The sequence below is a fragment of the Ranitomeya variabilis genome, chromosome 1 (assembly GCF_051348905.1).
Source record: "Ranitomeya variabilis isolate aRanVar5 chromosome 1, aRanVar5.hap1, whole genome shotgun sequence".
Classification (NCBI taxonomy): Eukaryota; Metazoa; Chordata; class Amphibia; order Anura; family Dendrobatidae; genus Ranitomeya; species Ranitomeya variabilis.
In genome coordinates this window covers 396,727,573-396,750,693 of record NC_135232.1, presented here as the reverse complement: position 1 = coordinate 396,750,693, position 23,121 = coordinate 396,727,573, and positions in this window count along the sequence as shown.

The window sequence follows — 23,121 nt, the reverse complement described above, 5'->3', positions numbered from 1 at the left end:
ACGGCACATACGTCCATGGCTCCCCACGCCACAACCACCCCGCCCGGCCAGGCTCCAAAGCCGCATGAATGGGAGCGTGGCGTTGCCATGACACCCAGTCAACAGCAAAGGATACCAGGTGGCCGGAGCGGGGAGGAGCGGAGCGAGGGGCAAACAGGCGTGTGCGCACTGCAGCCCGGACACACAGTGTGGCATGGGGATACATTACGGTAAATCAACAGATGCAACGATAATACAATATATAAAAAATGATTGTTGTACATAGCAAGTAGCATCAACGGTAATCATCGTTAGGAAGGTGTAAAAGAGTCCATCTGTTTATCAAATCCTCCAACATGTCATCATGAAGTCCAAACTTCTAAGGATAACAGGAACACGTATAGAAAACTATGACAAATAGTAAAAAACACAATTAAAACACATAAAAAATAACAAAACACAACGGTGAAATGGACACCATAGGAGGGAAAAAAAGACAGTCTTAACAAAACTACAGGAACGGGGCAAAATTCAAAGACTCATTGAGACCGCCTGGTTTGACGGTATCCAGGGTCACAATCCATTTAAGTTCGCGTTGGGCAAGGAGTTGCTTGACGTTATCCCCTCGTATACCCATGTGGATGAGATCTATCCCCCTAACCATAAACTCTCTTGGATCGCAGTCGTGGTATTTTCTAAAATGTTTTGGGATAGTTTTTAATTGGGAGACGTCTTCCACTGTCCTGGCCGCGCCAATGTCCCGCACATGCTCCCTCACCCTCACTCTTAGTTCTCGTGATGTTAAACCTACGTATATAAGATGACAACTACAAGTAGCGTAATAGATCACATTCATGCTATTGCAAGAGATATACTCTCTAATTTGAAACTCTCTCTTGCCATCCGCCGAGGAAAATGAGGAGCTGCGCAGGACATTGGCGCAGGCAAGACAGTGTCCACACCTATAACACCCCACCATGCGACGTACAGAACCAAAGAGGGGGATCCTTGGTGCCACGTAATGGCTCTTGACCAGGAGATCCTTCAAACTCCTAGCCCTTCTTGGGGTCATCAGGGGACGGTCGGATAGGAACGGACTCAGGGAGGGCTCGGTACTCAAGATCCGCCAGTGTTTACTTAGGATGGCACGAATACCATCCCATTCGTGATTGAATTCGGATATAAATCGTATAGACTCATCCATCCTGTTTTATCTTTCTTGGAGTACAACAACCGATTCAGTGGGGTATTTTTGGCCCTGTTATACCCGTATCTCACACCCCGTTTGCTATACCCTCGTTGTGCAAACCGTTCCCTCAAATTGTCTGCCTGCCGTTCAAATGTTTGGTCATTCGAGCAGATCCGCCTCACCCGGAGAAACTGTCCAACCGGGACGGCCCTAACTGTGGCTTGGCTGTGCCCAGAAGTGGCATGGACCAGAGAGTTCACCGCCGTTGCTTTTCGAAAAATCTCTGTCTATATTTGATTATCCCCTACCTTCAAAAGTATGTCCAAAAAATCAATTTCATGGGGATCATACTTATAGGTTCATTTTATGTTAAAGGTGTTAGCATTGAGCACAGCCATAAAATTCCCGAGCTGCTGTTCCGTTCCACGTCAGAAAACAAAACATCATCAATGTAGCGCACCCAGCACAGCACATGGTCGGTGGCCCCCCCCCCCCTGCACCTCCAAACACCAACCTCTCCCAAAAACCCAAAAAGAGGTTGGTGTAGGCCGGTGCACAGGCCACCCCCATGGCTGTGCCGCGCTTCTGTTGATAAAAACAATCTTTAAAAGTAAAAAAATTATGCGTCAGAACGAATTCCAGCAGCTCGAGGATAAGCTCACACAGTGGGCCGTCCAGGTCGGAGGCCCCCAGGAAAAAGCGGACCGCCCGAAGACCATCGGTGTGATCGATACAGGTATACAGGGCCTCCACGTCCGCTGTGACCAGCAAAATGTCACGGTCCACAGAGACTCCGTCAACCCTCGCCAAGACGTCCGTTGTGTCCTTTACAAATGATGGTGATGTTTCCACAAACTTCTTAAGATAAAAGTCAATAAACTTGCATATTGGGTCACATAAACCCTGCATTCCTGACACAATAGGACGTCCTGGAGGGTTGACTCGGTCTTTGTGGACTTTCGGAAGAAGGTAAAATGTAGGTACTTTTGGAAATTTTACCGTCAGACCATCTAAGACCTTCTTATCGATTGTTCCCTCCTCAAAAGCCCTATATAGAATGGTCTGTAACTGCACCGAGAAGGAGCCAACCGGATTATGGGTGAGCCTGGAATACACATTACCATTACGTAGTTGTTTAAAGGCTTCCCTTTCATACTTCTCCACCGGCCACACCACAATGTTTCCCCCTTTGTCTGCGGCCTTGAACACCACATCGAGGGACTGGAGTTGTTTAATAGCCTCCCTCTCTTTCCATGTTAAATTGTCAAAACGCCTCCGCGTGGAGAGCTCTCTGAGATCCTCAGTCACCAATTTAGTGAAAACCTCCACTACATTCCAGATGTGGACATGGATCAGATGCTCTTGACTGCACTGAGGGGGAGGCTCTCCGGATTTTGGAGGAGTTGCTGGAAGAACAAACAGTCTCTACTAAAGGTGGGTTCCCACCGGCAATACTTCCTAGATCCACGAAGTTTCCCCCTTTGTCTCTGTGCCCCGCAGTGGAGGTTTTCACTAAATTGGTGACTGAGGATCTCAGAGAGCTCTCCACGCGGAGGCGTTTTGACAATTTAACATGGAAAGAGAGGGAGGCTATTAAACAACTCCAGTCCCTCAATGATGTGGTGTTGAAGGCCGCAGACAAAGGGGGAAACATTGTGGTGTGGCCGGTGGAGAAGTATGAAAGGGAAGCCTTTAAACAACTACGTAATGGCAATGTGTATTCCAGGCTCACCCATAATCCGGTTGGCTCCTTCTCGGTGCAGTTACAGACCATTCTATATAGGGCTTTTGAGGAGGGAACAATCGATAAGAAGGTCTTAGATGGTCTGACGATAAAATTTCCAAAAGTACCTACATTTTACCTTCTTCCGAAAGTCCAAAAAGACCGAGTCAACCCTCCAGGACGTCCTATTGTGTCAGGAATGCAGGGTTTATGTGACCCAATATGCAAGTTTATTGACTTTTATCTTAAGAAGTTGGTGGAAACATTACCATCAATTGTAAAGGACACAACGGACGTCTTGGCGAGGGTTGACGGAGTCTCTGTGGACCGTGACATTTTGCTGGTCACAGCGGACGTGGAGGCCCTGTATACCTGTATCGATCACACCGATGGTCTTCGGGCGGTCCGCTTTTTCCTGGGGGCCTCCGACCTGGACGGCCCACTGTGTGAGCTTATCCTCGAGCTGCTGGAATTCGTTCTGACGCATAATTTTTTTACTTTTAAAGACTGTTTTTATCAACAGAAGCGCGGCGCAGCCATGGGGGCGGCCTGTGCACTGGCCTACGCCAACCTCTTTTTGGTTTTTTGGGAGAGGTTGGTGTGTGGAGATGCAGGGGGGGGGGCTGCCGACCATGTGCTGTGCTGGGTGCGCTACATTGATGATGTTTTGTTTTTCTGGCGTGGAACGGAACAGCAGCTCGGGGATTTTATGGCTGTGCTCAATGCTAACACCTTTAACATCAAATTAACCTATAAGTATGATCCCCATGAAATTGATTTTTTGGACATACTTTTGAAGGTAGGGGATAATCAACTTATAGAGGCAGAGATTTTTCGAAAAGCAACGGCGGTGAACTCTCTGGTCCATGCCACTTCTGGGCACAGCCAAGCCACAGTTAGGGCCGTCCCGGTTGGACAGTTTCTCCGGGTGAGGTGGATCTGCTCGAATGACCAAACGTTTGAACGGCAGGCAGACGATTTGAGGGAACGGTTTGCACAACGAGGGTATAGCAAACGGGGTGTGAGATACGGGTATAAGAGGGCCAAAAATACCCCGCGGAATCGGTTGTTGTACTCCAAGAAAGATAAAAAGAGGATGGATGAGTCTATACGATTTATATCCGAATTCAATCACGAATGGGATGGTATTCGTGCCATCCTAAGTAAACACTGGCGGATCTTGAGTACCGAGCCCTCCCTGAGTCCGTTCCTATCTGACCGTCCCCTGATGACCCCAAGAAGGGCTAGGAGTTTGAAGGATCTCCTGGTCAAGAGCCATTACGTGGCACCAAGGATCCCCCTCTTTGGTTCTGTACGTCGCATGGTGGGGTGTTATAGGTGTGGACACTGTCTTGCCTGCGCCAATGTCCTGCGCAGCTCCTCATTTTCCTCGGCGGATGGCAAGAGAGAGTTTCAAATTAGAGAGTATATCTCTTGCAATAGCATGAATGTGATCTATTACGCTACTTGTAGTTGTCATCTTATATACGTAGGTTTAACATCACGAGAACTAAGAGTGAGGGTGAGGGAGCATGTGCGGGACATTGGCGCGGCCAGGACAGTGGAGGACGTCTCCCAATTAAAAACTATCCCAAAACATTTTAGAAAATACCACGACTGCAATCCAAGAGAGTTTATGGTTAGGGGGATAGATCTCATCCACATGGGTATACGAGGGGGTAACGTCAAGCAACTCCTTGCCCAACGCGAACTTAAATAGATTGTGACCCTGGGTACCGTCAAACCAGGCGGTCCCAATGAGTCTTTGAATTTTGCCCCGTTCCTGCAGTTTTGTTAAGACTGTCTTTTTTTCCCTCCTATGGTGTCCATTTCACCGTTGTGTTTTGTTATTTTTTGTGTTTTAATTGTGTTTTTTACTATTTGTCATAGTTTTCTATACGTGTTCCTGTTATCCTTAGAAGTTTGGACTTCATGATGGCATGTTGGAGGATTTGATAAACAGATGGACTTTTTTACACCTTCCTAACGATGATTACCGTTGATGCTACTTGCTATGTACAACAATCATTTCTTATATATTGTATTATCGTTGCATCTGTTGATTTACCGTAATGTATCCCCATGCCACACTGTGTGTCCGGGCTGCAGTGCGCATGCACCTGTTTGCCCCTCGCTCCGCTCCTCCCCGGTCCGGCCGCCTGGTATCCTTTGCTGTTGACTGGGTGTCATGGCAACGCCACGCTCCCATTCATGCGGCTTTGGAGCCTGGCCGGGCGGGGTGGTTGCGGCGTGGGGAGCCATGGACGCATGCGCCATTCACAGGCAGTCCCGCACATCTTCTGGTCACATGTTTATCATGTGACCGGAAATTCTGGATAAAAGGTCCTTCTGGTTGAACTACGGCACTTCCCCTTGATAAAGCTGATAACTAGTGGAGCGAAACGCGCGTCGGGGGTGTCGCCCAACACAGTCTATCTTCTGTACCGTGGTAAGAGGGTTCTTTAGGATATTTCCACCGCTGCACTCTTTACGCTATTGCTGCATATGATGGATATTGCGGTATGGTGGGATCTTCCTTAACTTGTCTTGAACCGTAGATCATAGACGCAGTATTGGGACTTGCATGTTGCAAATAGGTCTATAGATGGGTTTCAGACATGGTACTCCCTCATTGCTATTTTTGTAATACCTTTAATTGTATGTTATGGTTCCTAGGACTGCGATTTATAGGAGATAGCATTTAGTGTCCTTATTTTTTGTATGTGTTTGTATGTGTGTTCTCAGTATCTTTAATAAACTTTTGTACTTTTTTTATGTTAATTGTCTGAATGCTCCCTTTTTCTCCTTATTCTATCTAGTGTTATTTGGAGCAGGATAGGTAGTTTCCAGGACATGGTTCTTGGACACCTTGCACTATGAGTCTGGGTTTATATACTGTACATAGATACAGTGCAACAGTCTGCAGCCTCTGATACATCCTTGACAATGGGTTTCAGGCCTGACAGACTGACCATGATACAGGCCATCACTTGCATACACTGTATTCCGAATTTAATTCTAATTCTTTGGTGTCTGGTAGAATCCAATTTACTGATATTGATCATACAGCTCACCCAACTGCTGTATTATATTCACCTTACAGCGGCTTCACCCAGTATGACAGTGATTCCTTTGGGATCTGGAGGCAAAAATGAACTGTGGACCTTACAAAATGCAGATTTCACAGACCATAGTGGCCCTCTGAAAATTAAAAGTGAGGGACGCATAATGACATTGCGGTGGACATGGTGGTGGTGGTGGGCCAAGCCCAAAATTCAAATGGGCATGTTTTAAATGGCATTGTAAAGGGATGGGGAATATGTATTGCACTATCTTGCTAACTATTTGGCATTAGGGAGGGACCTCTCAAATGTAGGAATGAGAGCCCTCCCAAATGTTAAAGGTAAACTAAAGGCTAAAGGGGAGGTTTTCTTTTTCATTTTTATTTTGCGCTATCTACATGTAATTATGAAGGAAATAATGTTTCTCAGCATCTTTCCCTTTAAAAAAAAGTTTTGGTTTGGTAGGTCTTTTTAAAAATCCGTAAAACCGGCGCAATAGTCTGACAACATTATTCCCAGATATCATATGTGAGTCAGAAAGGCATGAAGGCTCCATGCTGTTCCCATTTATTTTTAGCTCTTTCTCATCAATTTAAGATTTTTTCCCATGCCTCCAGACCTGTTTGTTGGGTCCAGCAGAAAAATATTCTGCATTCCCATTGACTTGCATTGGATTCGTTATTCTGTGCGAATACACAGATATTAGAAATTATCTGTGCCGATTTTCTTGAATCCGAATATTTCACTATTCGATGATCGATAGTAATTAACTGAAAATGTAATACCTGGGTGGAAGACCTAAAACTGGGTGTGGGACAGCAAAACTCTGCCAAAAAGGTGAGGTTGTAGAAAATAGTTTCATGTCACAGGTCAAACATTATGGCATGACTCATCACAGCATCAAAATGCAACAGCAACAAGAGAAAAGCTACCAGACATAAGATATATTCTGCATCAGTATATTTTCTCTGTCACATATGTACTTTAACATACTGCTGCAACCTCTGCCCTGGTCACTGGGTGGCTCTGTAGTTACTGCTGGACAACGGCAGTATGTGGTAGTTTAAGTTTAAGATTTCTGAGACTAGCTTTCCCTTTCCTGTCCACCTATGTTCTCTTGCTGTGAGCTGGTATGTAATTAGTTCTCTGCCGGGAGCCATGGGCAGTGCTCTTTTATACACTGCTCAAAAAAATAAAGGGAATACATTAAACAACAGAATAGAACTCCAAGTAATCAAACTTCTGTGAAATCAAACTGTCCACTTAGGAAGCAACACTGTTTGACAATCAATTTCACATGCTGTTGTGCAAATGGAATAGACAACAAATGGAAATTATTGGCAATTATCAAGACACACTCAATAAAGGAGTGGTTCTGCAGGTGGAGACCACAGACCACATCTCAGTACCAATGCTTTCTGGCTGTTGTTTTGGTCACTTTTGAATGTTGGTTGTGCTTTCACACTCGAGGTAGCATGAGATGGACTTGAATCGCCTGCCAGGGCCGTGGGGTACCTGGTACCGGGTCCGGTGTTCACAGGGGGATGTCACGGTGGCGACCCGGTCCATGGCCCTGGGCGCCCATGTAAAAGGGAAAGTCTTTAAAGGGGTTTTAGGAATAAAGTTTGTGTTCGTGATGCCACCTGTGGTATTTGGTCAGTGGGGACCAACGCTGCTTTAAGGGATCCTCTGGGGTGATGTTATGGCAGCTAGATGGTACAACTTCCCACAGGTGAAGTATATCCCCAGGGCTTCCAGTGTGTAGATGGAAGATGGTGAATGGTGCAGTAGAGAACGAGAACACAGGTTTGCAGTCTCTTCACCTGGTTTACTGAAGACTTCAGGCAGCCACAGTCCAGGGTACCAGATCACAGGGCAGGCAGGGTCCGGCCGGCTTGGAAGCGAATCCAGAATCCCCCTTACCAGGTGGAGTTAAAAGCCTTCCTCTAGCGTGGTGGTGTTGTAGTCCCTTACTGCCTATGGCTTCAGATAAGGTCCTCACCTTCTTCTCTCTGTCCCCCATATAGGATAGGACAATACCTGTATGACAGGTAACTCAAGCCTTTTTACAGGGACTCTATCACTCCCCGGGCTCTATGTGTTACTGTGTCTTCAGGTGTGTGTGGCAGACAGGTAACTTGCAGTTCAGCTGTCCTACCGGGTTCTGATGTAAGTCCTAGAGTCCCTTACAACCTCGGTGTGCCGGCTACCGGTTATCTGCGCTTTGCCAGGGAGACAGTCTGCTCACTGCTGTCCTCCCCCTGGTGTCCTCACCTGCGCCTCACTCTCCTTCACGCTCACTGAACAATGTCCTTTCCTTCTGTATGTCTCTTTCTCCAGGGGCTGCAGTACTTCAGACTACATGGCCCCTTCAGACCTTCTGACACTCTATGTCGGCCTGCTCTCTTCTGTCTCTCTGACAATCTGACCTGAATCTTTCCCTCCAAACCACAATATATATCGGGAAGTCACCTAGGAATAGGATCAAAAGCTCACCCTTGTGGCATGGAGTGTGAACATGTTGTGTGCATTGTGATTACCTGATAAGAAATATCCTTCATCGCTTCCAACCGTAACATCACTCTCCCTGTGAGGAAAGCAATGCTACTGTGATGACCAGGAACCTGGGGTGCCACAGACTCTACAACCCACACAAGTGGCTCAAGTAGTGCAGCTCATTCAGGATGGCACATCAATGCGAGCTGTGGCAAGAAGGTTTGCTGTGTCTGCCAGTGTAGTGTCCAGAGGCTGGAGGCGCTAACAGGAGACAGGCCAGTACACCAGGGGACATGGAGGGGGCCGTAGGAGGGCAACAACCCAGCAGCAGGACTGCTACCTCAGCCTTTGGGCAATGAGGAACAGGAGGAGCACTGCCAGAGCCCTGCAAAATGACTTCCAGCAGGCCACTAATGTGCATGTGTCTGCACAAATGGTTTGAAACTGACTCCATGAGGATGGGGGTTGTGCTCACAGCCCAACATCGTGCAGGACACTTGGCATTGGCCACAGAACACCAGGATTGGCAAATTCGCCACGGGCGCCCTGTGCTCTTCACAGATGAAAGCAGGTTCACACTGAGCACATGTGACAGACGTGACAGAGTCTGGAGACGCTGTGGAGAGCGATCTGCTGTCTGCAACAACCTTCAGCTTGACCGGTTTGGCAGTGGGTCAGTATTGGTGTTGGGTGGCATTTGTTTGGAGGGCCGCACAGCCCTCCATTTGCTTGCCAGAGGTAGCCTGACTGCCATTAGGTACCGAGATGAGATCCTCAGACCCCTTGTGAGACCACATGCTGGTGCGGTTGGCCCTGGGTTCCTCCTAATGCAGGACAATGCCAGACCTCATGTGGCTGGTGTGTGTCAGCAGTTCCTGCAAGATGAAGGCATTAAAGCTATGGACAGGCCCGCCCGTTCCCCAGACCTGAATCCGATTGAACACATCTGGGACATCATGTCTTGCACCATCCACCAACGTCACGTTGCACCACAATTTTGACCACCCACTTGCTTTTTGGTTTTGTCCCTGAAATAACCTCACAGTATCAACCCCACATGATGACTCCTCTTGCCACCAATCTACTGCATTAGTTTGTGGCTGACTCTGTGGCCCCTACCCAGGAATTATTCGGTGGTAAACAGAGTGGCTTGCAGTAAGCCTGTCTGTGGAATCCCTAATAACATCTGCCAAACTTCCACATACCATGCACCCATTATACTCTCAAATACAAAGATTTCAATGCAGACTTAGGATTCAAGGTGGCTTTTCAAACACTTTTGAGGAATCCAGCTACACAAATCTACTGTTCTGAAGAAGTCTGGGCAGAAATGGGGTTAAGTTCAGGCTAGTTTGCTGGCCAATCAAGCACAGTGATATTGTTGCTTTTAAACTAGGTATTGGTACTTTTGACTGTGTGGACAGGTGCCAAGTTCTGCTGGACAATGGAATTTCCATCTCCAAAAAGCTTGTTGGCAGAGGGAAGCATGAAGTGCTCTAAAATTTCCTTGTAGATGGCTGTGCTGACTTTGGTCTTGGTAAAACACAGTGGACCTACACTAGCAGATGACATGGCTCCCCAAACCATCACTGGTTGTGGAACCTTCACACTAGACCTCAAGTCCCTTGGATTGCGTGCAGGGGTGGATTAAGGGTAGCCAGGGCCCCGGGCTGTTCAGACACTGTGGGCCCCCCCGGTCATGTGACGGGGGGGGGGGGGGGTTCATGTGACGGGGGGGGGTCATATTATACCCGAACCAGATTATTCCAGAAAAATGGCCGGGCCCTACTCTACTGTAACCTATTAAATATTTGTTAAAATCTGCAATATAATTTAGGTATATTTTGACCAATAATATCACATACAAGGAACAAATACCACCGCGCCATGACCAGACCACAAATTACAAACACAGTGATCGAATAATATCACATACAAGGAACAAATACCACCGCACCAGGTCAAGACCACATATTACCACCACTTGGTGACCAAATAGCACATTCAAGGGACAAATACCACAAAACCATTTCCAGACCACATATTACCACCACATAGTGACTGAATACTACAATACTGATACTGATCAGTAATAATAAAAAAAACAAAACACAATACTATCACCATAAGTGCCAGTATTCACAGGAGATCTGTACTTGGTATGCAGTGTCTGTGTAGAGGTAATACAGAGATCACTGGTGACATTGTACACAGGACCTCTGTATATAGTATAGTGTATAGTGTCAATGTATAGGTAACACTGACTCACCAATGACGTCTCTAGGTGAAGTCCTTCATCTTTCATCCAGCACAGACCGCCATCATTTCTTCCAGCCAGGACTCGTTTCTGCAGGAAATGACACAGTTATCTCGAGCTCTGCTTGCAGAACACATTACTTAATTTTTCACAACTTCTACATTACACATGGAGAAAAAAAGGCGATATAGAGTCACTCTGCACAGTAATAGGACCGCCCCCCCCCATTTAAAACAGTATACTCAAAAAATAAAATAAATACATCACTGCAGTAATAATATCCCTTAATTAGCCCCTATGGTAATAATATTCCCCACCCTGGCCCCGTGTGTCTCATTCCTGGCTCCTGCCATATGTTCTCCCATCCTGCACTCATGAGTATCCATTCTACCCCATGTGATCTCCCCATCCAGCCCCATCTGTCTCCATCGTATTCTCCTGCCCCATGATCCAATCCTGCCCCATGTCTTTCATTCTGCCCCGTCTCTACATTCTGCCCATGCCTCCAATCCTGCCCCCAGTGTGTCCAGCAATCTGCCCCAGTGTGTCCAGCATATTACCCCCAGTGTGTCCAGCAATCTGCCCCAGTATGTCCAGCATATTGCCCCAGTAACCAGCAATCTGCCCCAGACAGTGTCTCCAGCAATCTGCCCCAGTGTCTGACTCCAGCATATTGCCCCCAGACAGCGTGTTCAACAATCTGCCCCAGTATGTCCAGCATATTGCCCCAGTGTGTCCAGCATTGCCCCAGTGTCTCCAGCAATCAGCCCCAGTGTCTCCAGCATTGCCCCCAGTGTGTCCAGCAATCTGCCCCAGTGTCTCCAGCATTGCCCCAGTGTCTCCAGCAATCTGCCCCAGTGTGTCCTCCAGCATTGCCCCAGTGTGTCCAGCAATCTGCCCCAGTGTCTCCAGCAATCTGCCCCAGTGTGTCCTCCAGCATTGCCCCAGTGTGTCCAGCAATCTGCCCCAGTGTCTCCAGCATTGCCCCCAGTGTGTCCAGCAATCTGCCCCAGTGTGTCCAGCATATTACCCCCAGTGTGTCCAGCAATCTGCCCCAGTATGTCCAGCATATTGCCCCAGTAACCAGCAATCTGCCCCAGACAGTGTCTCCAGCAATCTGCCCCAGTGTCTGACTCCAGCATATTGCCCCCAGACAGTGTGTTCCACAATCTGCCCCAGTGTCTCCAGCATTGCCCCAGTGTCTCCAGCATTGCCCCAGTGTCTCCAGCATTGCCCCAGTGTCTCCAGCAATCAGCCCCAGTGTCTCCAGCATTGCCCCCAGTGTGTCCAGCAATCTGCCCCAGTGTCTCCAGCATTGCCCCAGTGTCTCCAGCAATCTGCCCCAGTGTGTCCTCCAGCATTGCCCCAGTGTGTCCAGCAATCTGCCCCAGTGTCTCCAGCAATCTGCCCCAGTGTGTCCTCCAGCATTGCCCCAGTGTGTCCAGCAATCTGCCCCAGTGTCTCCAGCATTGCCCCCAGTGTGTCCAGCAATCTGCCCCAGTGTCTCCAGCATTGCCCCAGTGTCTCCAGCATTGTCCCAGTGTCTCCAGCAATCTGCCCCAGTGTGTCCTCCAGCATTGCCCCAGTGTGTCCTCCAGCATTGCCCCAGTGTCTCCAGCAATCTGCCCCAGTGTCTCCAGCAATCTGCCCCAGTGTGTCCAGCAATCTGCCCCAGTGTCTCCAGCAATCTGCCCCAGTGTCTCCAGCAATCTGCCCCAGTGTCTCCAGCAATCTGCCCCAGTGTCTTCAGCAATCTGCCCCAGTGTCTCCAGCATTGCCCCCAGTGTGTCCAGCAATCTGCCCCAGTGTCTCCAGCATTGCCCCAGTGTCTACAGCAATCTGCCCCAGTGTCTCCAGCAATCTGCCCCAGTGTGTCCTCCAGCATTGCCCCAGTGTGTCCAGCAATCTGCCCCAGTGTCTCCAGCATTGCCCCCAGTGTGTCCAGCAATCTGCCCCAGTGTGTCCAGCATATTACCCCCAGTGTGTCCAGCAATCTGCCCCAGTATGTCCAGCATATTGCCCCAGTAACCAGCAATCTGCCCCAGACAGTGTCTCCAGCAATCTGCCCCAGTGTCTGACTCCAGCATATTGCCCCCAGACAGTGTGTTCAACAATCTGCCCCAGTGTCTCCAGCATTGCCCCAGTGTCTCCAGCATTGCCCCAGTGTCTCCAGCATTGCCCCAGTGTCTCCAGCAATCAGCCCCAGTGTCTCCAGCATTGCCCCAATATCTCCAGCAATCTGCCCCAGTGTGTCCTCCAGCATTGCCCCAGTGTGTCCAGCAATCTGCCCCAGTGTCTCCAGCAATCTGCCCCAGTGTGTCCTCCAGCATTGCCCCAGTGTGTCCAGCAATCTGCCCCAGTGTCTCCAGCATTGCCCCCAGTGTGTCCAGCAATCTGCCCCAGTGTCTCCAGCATTGCCCCAGTGTCTCCAGCAATCTGCCCCAGTGTGTCCTCCAGCATTGCCCCAGTGTGTCCTCCAGCATTGCCCCAGTGTCTCCAGCAATCTGCCCCAGTGTCTCCAGCAATCTGCCCCAGTGTCTCCAGCAATCTGCCCCAGTGTCTCCAGCATTGCCCCCAGTGTGTCCAGCAATCTGCCCCAGTGTCTCCAGCATTGCCCCAGTGTCTACAGCAATCTGCCCCAGTGTCTCCAGCATTGCCCCAGTGTCTCCAGCAATCTGCCCCAGTGTCTCCAGCAATCTGCCCCAGTGTCTCCAGCAATCTGCCCCAGTGTCTCCAGCATTGCCCCCAATGTGTCCACAGTCCACCGTTAGCTTATAAAAAAACAAACAAAAAAAAAAAACAGTCTCCTCACCTTACCAGCGCTCCATGCGGCGAGCTCCCTCCAGCCGCGCACACTCGCCGGCGACTGACAATGACGTCAGACGCCGGCGACGTGTGAGCTGCGTCCGACTTCAGCTGCCAGCCTCCAATTGGCTGGCTGGCGGCTGTTGTTAACTATTGAGGTGCGGGCGAGCGCCCGCACCTCAATAGGAAAGCGCCGCAGCGCCGGAAGGGGCCCGGTGAGCAGATGAGAAGGGGCCCGATGCGGACCCCCTCTCTCTGCCCACCGGGTCCGGGGGGCGGGGCACATAAATGCCGGCGGGCCGGGCACACTCCGGCGAGATTATCAGAGGGTCAATCTGCGGTGGCCCAGGGCCCCCCAAGCCACTGGGCCCTGGGCTACCGCCCATATTGACCCTCTGATAATCCGCCCCTGATTGTGTGCCTCTCCACTTTTCCTCCAGACTCTGGGACCTTGATTTCCAAATGAAACGCAAAATTTACTTTCATCTGAAAACAACACTTTGGACCACTGACCAACAGTCCAGTTCTTTTTGTCACAGAGTTACCGTGCCAGAAGTCCACAGCGTCTGATGGCTCCTGCTTCACCGCTAAGAAGAAGCACTTCTCTGGTGTATTAAATGTGTTTGTTTACTTTCAACAGGACAGGGGTTAATTTGCCATGTGGAAATCCCTGCATTCAGCTTTGCCCGGTTAGCCACTCCTCTCTCCTATAAAAGCTAGGCCTTCTGACCAGGTCCTCGTCTGAGTTAGCACTTGCTACATAGATCTGAAGAGGAAGAAGCTGGTGTTTGGAGAGCTGGAGGAGTTTATTGTGCGACTGTTGCTTGGTTTGTACACTTGGAAATTCTTCATCATTACCTGCCTTATTTGCTTTCCCTCTCCGTCACACCATGGTGAATACCTCTGTTATTTGTGAGAGTATAATTTGTGTGAGTGGAATTTTCTTTTATGCTTGTCTTTGTTCCCCTATCTGTCCGGTTGGTGTACTGCGGTACATGGTAGCACCTCTATTCACCGGGTGGGGGAGGGGGACAGATGCAGGGCTGCAGCTAGGAGACAGGGCAAGGGTGGAGGCCCCGGCATCCTCGCCATCTGAGGTATCCTGGGGAACAGGGCGAGCTAGGGCACCCCTAGTACTTATAGTGACATTAACTCAGAACGAAAGCCTTTTTTCTGATCCATGATGGATCCTAACACAGCGCTGACAGGGCCGTTGCAGCAGCTCAGTTTCGAGGTGGCGGATTTATGCACGGTGGTTTCACAGCACCTTGTTATATCTGATGTGGGGATCTTGCCCTCCAGGCAAACCATTGTGGAGCCCAAGGTCACGCTGACAGACAGGTTCTCTGGCGGGCTGGACAAGTTTTTTTGTGTTCCGTGATGCCTGTAAACTATATTTCTGGCTGTGTCCGGTATCCTCTGGTACAGAGGAGCAATGGGTGGGGATTGTTATCTCGCTTCTGCAGGGGGACCCACAAGCATGGGCTTTTTCTATCCCATCTGACTCAGTCACTCCAGACAGTAAAGGGCTTCTTTTGGGCTTGGTGTATGATGACACGGATCGCATCCCCTTGGCTCAGTCATCTCTGCACCAACTTCAGCAAGGAGACCGTCTGGCGCAGGAATCCTGCTCTGAGTTTTGGTGGTGGGCCACCGACACAAGGTAGAATGACTCGGCCCTCCGTAGTCAGTTCTGCGAGTGTCTCTCTGAGAGTAAGGGATTCGTTAGCTCCCTATGAGACTCCTAACTCCCTTGAGGTGGCCATGTCTCTGACAATCCGGGTTGATCGTCGTCTTCGCCAGAGGCATAGGGAGTCACCTCTGGGGGTGGGAGGTCCAAGTTTGAGCGTGGTCAGTACTGATTCTACTGTGGAACCCTTGCAGGTGGATGCGGTGTCCCAACCTAGCAAACTTGCATTAATCCGGAGTAAGGGGGAGTGTGTTTCTGGTGTCGCAAGAAGGGCCATTTCGTGAGCACATGTCCTAACCATCAGTTGTTTAAACAACCGCCGGAAAACTAGAGGGCCTGGGTTGCGGGGAGGTTGGCAACTCGGATGTACTCATAACCTCGGTGGGAAAGACTTGTTTTTCCTTCCAGCTATTTTATACGTGGGTGAAAATAAGGTGGACATTTCAGCCTTCTTGGACAGTGGGTCGGGGTTTAATTTGGTCGACTCTAGGTTCGTCCGGTACCAAGGCCTTGTCCCACATACCTTGTCCAGACCGATACCCATTATAGCTATCTATTCCGGCCCTCTAAAACAGGGGCACTTCACGCAGGTGGTCCGTGACTTGCGGCTACAGGTAGGGACCTTACACTCTGAGGTGTTAAACTGCTATGTTCTTGAGGGCCTGCCCTCACCTGTGGTACTGGGACTTCTTTGGCTCGCTCTGCACAATCCGGTACTTGATTGGCAGATACAGGAAGTGGTATAGTGGAGTACATACTGTCAAGGACACTGTTTGGGTACCCAGTTGGCAAGGGTGGATACCCAATCTGTTCCCCATTACCTGTCAGACTTCAAGGATGTGTTTTCTAAGCCAATAGCTTCTCCCTCATTTCCTTATGATTGTGCCATTAATCTGGTTCCTGGTGCCAAGCTGCCCAAGAGCAGACTCTATAACATCTCAGGTACAGAAAGGCAGGCCATGAAGGACTATATTCTGGCTAAGGGTCATAGCTGACCATCCTCTTCTCCCCTTTCTGTAGGGTTCTTTTTTGTCAAGAAGAAGGATGGGGGGTTACGTCCTTGCCTGGATTACCGGGAACTTAATGCGATCACTGTCCGTGATCCGTATCCGCTACCTCTGATCCCTGACCTCTTTAACCCCTTTCTGTCATTAGACGTACTATTCCGTCCATGTGGGGTGGGCCCTACTTCCCAAGGACGGAATAGTACGTCATACGCGATCGGCCGCGCTCACGGGGGGAGCGCGGCCGATCGCGGCCGGGTGTCAGCTGACTATCGCAGCTGACATCCAGCACTATGTGCCAGGAGCGGTCACGGACCGCCCCCGGCACATTAACCCCCGGCACACCGCGATCAAACATGATCGCGGTGTGCCGGCGGTATAGGGAAGCATCGCGCAGGGAGGGGGCTCCCTGCGGGCTTCCCTGAGACCCCCGGAGCAACGCGATGTGATCGCGTTGCTCCGAGGGTCTCCTACCTCCCTCCTCGCCGCAGGTCCCGGATCCAAGATGGCCGCGGCATCCGGGTCCTGCAGGGAGGGAGGTGGCTTACCGAGTGTCTGCTCAGAGCAGACACTGGTAAGCCTGCACCGATGTAAGTGAGATCGGTGATCTGACAGAGTGCTGTGCACACTATCAGATCATCGATCTGTAATGTCCCCCCCTGGGACAAAGTAAAAAAGTAAAAAAAAAAATGTCCACATGTGTAAAAAAAAAATAAAAAAAAAATTCCTAAATAAATAAATTAAAAAAAAATATTATTCCCATAAATACATTTCTTATCTAAATAAAAAAAAAATCAAACAATAAAAGTACACATATTTAGTATCGCCACGTCCGTAACGACCCCACCTATAAAACTATATCACTAGTTAACCCCTTCAGTGAACACCGTAAAAAAAAAAAAAAAAAAACGAGGCAAAAAACAACGCTTTATTCTCATACCGCCAAACAAAAAGTGGAATAACACGCGATCAGAAAGACGGATATAAATAACCATGGTACCGCTGAAAACGTCATCTTGTCCCGCAAAAAATGAGCTGCCATACACCATCATGAGCGAAAAAATAAAAAAGTTATAGTCCTCAGAATAAAGCGATGCCAAAATAATTATTTTTTCTATAAAATAGCTTTTATCGTATAAAAGCGCCAAAACAAAAAAAAATTATATAAATGAGGTATCGCTGTAATCGTACTGACCCGAAGAATAAAACTGCTTTATCAATTTTACCAAACGCAGAACGGTATAAACGCCTCCCCCAAAAGAAATTCATGAATAGCTGGTTTTTGGTCATTCTGCCTCACAAAAATCGGAATAAAAAGCGATCAAAAAAATATCCCGTGCCCGAACATGTTACCAATAAAAACGTCAACTCGTCCCACAAAAAACAAGACCTCACGTGACTCTGTGGTCTCAAATATGGAAAAATTATAGCTCTCAAAATGTGGTAACGCAAAAAATATTTTTTGCAATAAAAAGCGTCTTTCAGTGTGTGACGGCTGCCAATCATAAAAATCCGCTAAATAACCCGCTATAAAAGTAAATCAAACCCCCCTTCATCACCCGCTTAGTTAGGGAAAAATTAAAAAAATGTAAAAAATGTATTTATTTCCATTTTCCCATTAGTGTTAGGGCTAGGGTTAGGGTTAGGGCTAGAGTTGGGGCTAAAGTTAGGGTTAGGGTTTGGATTACATTTACGGTTGGGAATAGGGTTGGGATTAGGGTTAGGGGTGTGTCTGGGTTAGAGGTGTGGTTAGGGTTACCGTTGGGATTAGGGTTAGGGGTGTGTTTGGATTAGGGCTTCAGTTATAATTGGGGGGTTTCCACTGTTTAGGCACATCAGGGGCTCTCCAAACGTGACATGGCGTCCGATTTCAATTCCAGCCAATTCTGCGTTGAAAAAGTAAAACAGTGCTTCTTCCCTTCCAAGCTCTCCCGTGCGCCCAAACAGGGGTTTACCCCAACATATGGGGTATCAGCGTACTCGGAACACATTGGAGAACAACTTTTGGGGTCCAATTTCTCCTGTTACCCTTGGGAAAATACAAAACTAGGGGCTAAAAAATAATTTTTGTGGAAAAAAAAAATAATTTTATTTGCATGGATCTGCGTTATAAACTGTAGTGAAACACTTGGGGGTTCAAAGCTCTCACAACACATCTAGATGAGTTCCTTAGGGGTTCTACTTTCCAAAATGGTGTCACTTGTGGGGGGTTTCTACTGTTTAGGTACATTAGGGGCTCTGCAAACGCAATGTGACGCCTGCAGACCATTCCATCAGTCTGCGTTCCAAATGGCGCTCCTTCCTTTCCGAGCCCTCCCATGCGCCCAAACGGTGGTCCCCCCCCACATATGGGGTATCAGCGTACTCAAGACAAATTGGACAACAACTTTTGGGGTCCAATTTCTCCTGTGACCATTGGGAAAATACAAAACTGGGGGCTAAAAAATAATTTTTGGGGGAAATTTTTTATTTTTTTTATCTTCACGGCTCTGCGTTCTAAACTGTAGTGAAACACTTGGGGGTTCAAAGTTCTCACAACACAACTAGATAAGTTCCTTGGGGGGTCTAGTTTCCAATATTGGGTCACTTGTGGGGGGTTTATACTGTTTAGGTACATTAGAGGCTCTGCAAACGCAATGTGACGCCTGTAGACCAATCCATCTAAGTCTGCATTGCAAATGATGATCCTTCCCTTCCGAGCTCTGCCATGCGCTCAAACGGTGGTTCACCCCCAGATATCAGGTATCAGCGTACTCAGAACAAATTGGACAACAATATATAGGGTCCAATTTCTCCTGTTACCCTTGGAAAAATACAAAACTGGGGGCTAAAAAATAATTTTTGTGGAAAAAAAATATTTTTTATTTGCACGGCTCTGCGTTATAAACTGTAGTGAAACACTTGGGGGTTCAAAGCTCTCACAACACATCTAGATGAGTTCCTTAGGGGGTCTACTTTCCAAAATGGTGTCACTTGTGGGGGGGTTTTACTGTTTAGGTACATTAGGGGCTCTGCAAACGCAATGTGATGCCTGCAGACCATTCCATCTAAGTCTGCATTCCAAATGGCGCTCCATCCCTTTCGAGCCCTCCCATGCGCCCAAACGGTGGTTCCCCCCACATATGGGGTATCAGCGTACTCAGGATAAATTGGACAACAACTATTGGGGTCCAATTTCTCCTGTTACCCTTGGGAAAATACAAAACTGGGGGCTAAAAAATAATTTTTGTGGGAAAAAAATTTTGTTTTATTTTTACGGCTCTGCATAATAAACTTCTGTGAAGCACTTGGTGGGTCAAAGTGCTCACCACACCTCTAGATAAGTTCCTTATGGGGTCTACTTTCCAAAATGGTGTCACTTGTGGGGGGGCTTCAATGTTTAGGCACATCAGTGGCTCTCCAAACGCAACATGGCGTCCCATCTCAATTCCTGTCAATTTTGCAGTGAAAAGTCAAACGGCGCTCCTTCCCTTCCGAGCTCTCCCATGCGCCCAAACAGTGGTTTACCCCCACATATGGGGTATCAGCATACTCAGGACAAATTGTACAACAACTTTTGGGGTCCAATTTCTTCTCTTACGCTTGGGAAAATAAAAAATTGGGGGCGAAAAGATCATTTTTGTGAAAAAATATGATTTTTTATTTTTACGGTTCTGCATTATAAACTTCTGTGAAGCACTTGGTGGGTCAAAGTGCTCACCACACATCTAGATAAGTTCCTTAGGGGGTCTACTTTCCAAAATGGTGTCACTTGTGGGGGGTTTCAATGTTTAGGCACATCAGTGGCTCTCCAAACGCAACATGGCGTCCCATCTCAATTCCAGTCAATTTTGCATTGAAAAGTCAAATGGCGCTCCTTCGCTTCCGAGCTCTGTCATGCGCCCAAACAGTGGTTTACCCCTACATATGGAGTATCGGCGTACTCAGGACAAATTGTATAACATCTTTTGGGGTCCATTTTTTCCTGTTACCCTTGGTAAAATAAAACAAATTGGAGCTGAAGTAAATTTTGTGTGAAAAAAAGTTAAATGTTCATTTTTATTTAAACATTCCAAAAATTCCTGTGAAACACCTGAAGGGTTAATAAACTTTTTGAATGTGGTTTTGAGCACCTTGAGGGGTGCAGTTTTTAGAATGGTGTCACACTTGGGTATTTTCTATCATATAGACCCCTCAAAATGACTTCAAATGAGATGTGGTCCCTAAAAAAAAATGGTGTTGTAAAAATGAGAAATTGCTGGTCAACTTTTAACCCTTATAACTCCCTAACAAAAAAAAATTTTGGTTCCAAAATGGTGCTGATGTAAAGTAGACATGTGGGAAATGTTACTTATTAAGTATTTTGTGTGACATATCACTGTGATTTAATTGCATAAAAATTCAAATTTGGAAAATTGCGAAATATTCAAAATTTTCGCCAAATTTCCATTTTTTTCACAAATAAACGCAGGTAATATCAAAGAAATTTTACCACTATCATGAAGTACCATATATGTCACGAGAAAACAATGTCAGAATCACCAGGATCCGTTGAAGCGTTCCAGAGTTATAACCTCATAAAGGGACAGTGGTCAGAATTGTAAAAATTGGCCCGGTCCATAACGTGCAAACCACCCTTGGGGGTGAAGGGGTTAATCAAATAGTTGGGGCAAAACGTTTCTCTAAGATGGACCTCAGGGGGGCGTACAACCTTATCCGCATTAAGGAGGGGGATTAGTGGAAGACTGCGTTCAATACAATACAATACACCAGAAGGACACTACGAGAATCTGGTGATGCCTTTTGGGTTGATGAATGCGCCCGCCGTCTTCCAGCACTTTATTAATGACATTTTAGTCATCTAGTAGGCAGGTTTGTTGTTAAGTACCTGGTTGATATTCTTGTTTATTCACCTTACCTTGAGTCACATCAGTGACATGTCAGACAAGTCCTAGACATATTATGTGACAATAAATTGTATGTCAAACCCGAGAAGTGAATGCTCTCGGTTGAGGAGATCCCTTTCCGTGGATATGTATTATCTGCCATCGGTTATCGCATTGATCCGGGGAAAGTCAGGGCGATATTGGAGTGGCATCATCCTGAGGATTTAAAGGCCTTACAAAGGTTTTTGGGCTTCGCCAATTATTACCGTAAATTCATAAACTTTTCGGTAGTAGCCAAACCGCTCACTGATGTGACTAAGAAGGGGACCGACTTCTCCAGGTGGTCCAGTTCTGCCAGGGACGCATTTGACACATTGAAAAGGTTTTTTGCTTCTGCGCCAATTCTTATTCAGCCTGATGTCACTCAGCCTTTCATTGTGAAGGTGGATGCATCTGAGGTGGAAGTGGGGGCTGTATTGTTGCAGGGTGCGTCTCCTGTTAAATGGCAACCATGCGCATACTTTTCTAAAAAACTTTCACCAGCTGAGAGAAACTATGATATTGGTAATAGGGGACTCTTAGCAATCAAATGGGCATTTGAGGAGTGGGGTTATTTTTTGAAGGGAGCGGTTCACCCAGTGATGGTGATCACCGATCATAAGAATCTGGTTTGCTTAAAGTCGGCAAAACGTCATACACCTCGTCAGGCAATATGGGCATTATTTTTTACCAGGTTTAACTTCTTTGCTAATTTTAGGCCGGGGAGCAAAATTGTTAAGGCAGATGCTTTGTCCTGTTGCTTTCATGGGGGGAGGCAATAAGTGCAAACCAGTACATATTTTGCAAAAAGGGGTGGTGATGGCTTCTATAAGCTACAATCTTGAAAAAGAGATTGTTGATGATGGATCGACCCCAGAGTAGGGCAATGTGGTTTACTGAAGACTTCAGATGGTATCCTCAGCCCGGAGCACCAGATGACAGGGCAGGCAGAGTCCGGCCGGTCTGAAGGCAAATCCAGAGTCCCCTTATCCAGGTGAAAATCAGTAGCCTTCCTACTAGCGCCTGTGTGTTGTAGTACCTCCCTGCTGAGCTTCCCGCTAAGGTCCTCACAACTCTTGTAGATGTTCTAGATATTATTTCTTCCTCTCTGTCCCCCAGATGGTATGGATAGGACAAACCCATATGACTGATGGCCTGAGGCTTTTTATAGGGACTCTAGAGATGCCTCGGCCCCCGCAAGTTGCCACTGTGTCTTCTTAGGTATTAAGGTCGGGCAGCCAACTTGGAATTGACTGTCCTGCCGGACTCTGGAGCAAGGCTCTCCCTTGGTGATTCTGGCTACCAGCTTCTGCACCTCAGAAAGGAGCAGCTTGTTCCTGGCTGATCTCCCTCTGGTATTCCTCTCCTGTGCTCTGCTTTCCTGCACACTCTCTGCAGTATGTTCACCTTTTGGTGTCTTTTCCAGGAGTTGCAGCACTTCATGCCAGCAGAGCTCCTCTCCTTCTCTCTGCCTGACAGGAACTGAACTCTGAACCCCTTTTCCCTCCAGATCAGGATGTTAAATAGGGGAGCTTACCCTAAACAGGCTTAGAGCTCCCCCTTCTGGTCTGGAGTGTGAAAATGTTGTATGTGTGTGATACCTGAATGTGGTTGTCTTTCATTGCCTTCAGACATGACATCACTTCTCCCCTGAAAGGATAATGACATCACTGCGACGACCAGGACACTGGGGCGCCGCAGTCCCCCCCTGTTAAATCCAGTACTCCGGGACTGGGAAAAGAAGAACAACAATACATATTAGCAAAAGACATACAATTTTGAAATGCTATGAACAACTTATGCAAAACTAGTGCTTCCCTTTATGGGAGGTGAGGACACTTGAACGTTGCGAAAGTCTCGGTCATGCACAGTTCATGACTCCCAGTTCAGTGAGTGCAAACTTGAAACAGCAAGGATCCCAGGTAAACAAAGGGATCCCTTTAAAAGTATAATGAAAGTTTTGGAGCAATTCACTGTCCATTACTCCATTGTCCATTTTAAACCTGTAACAA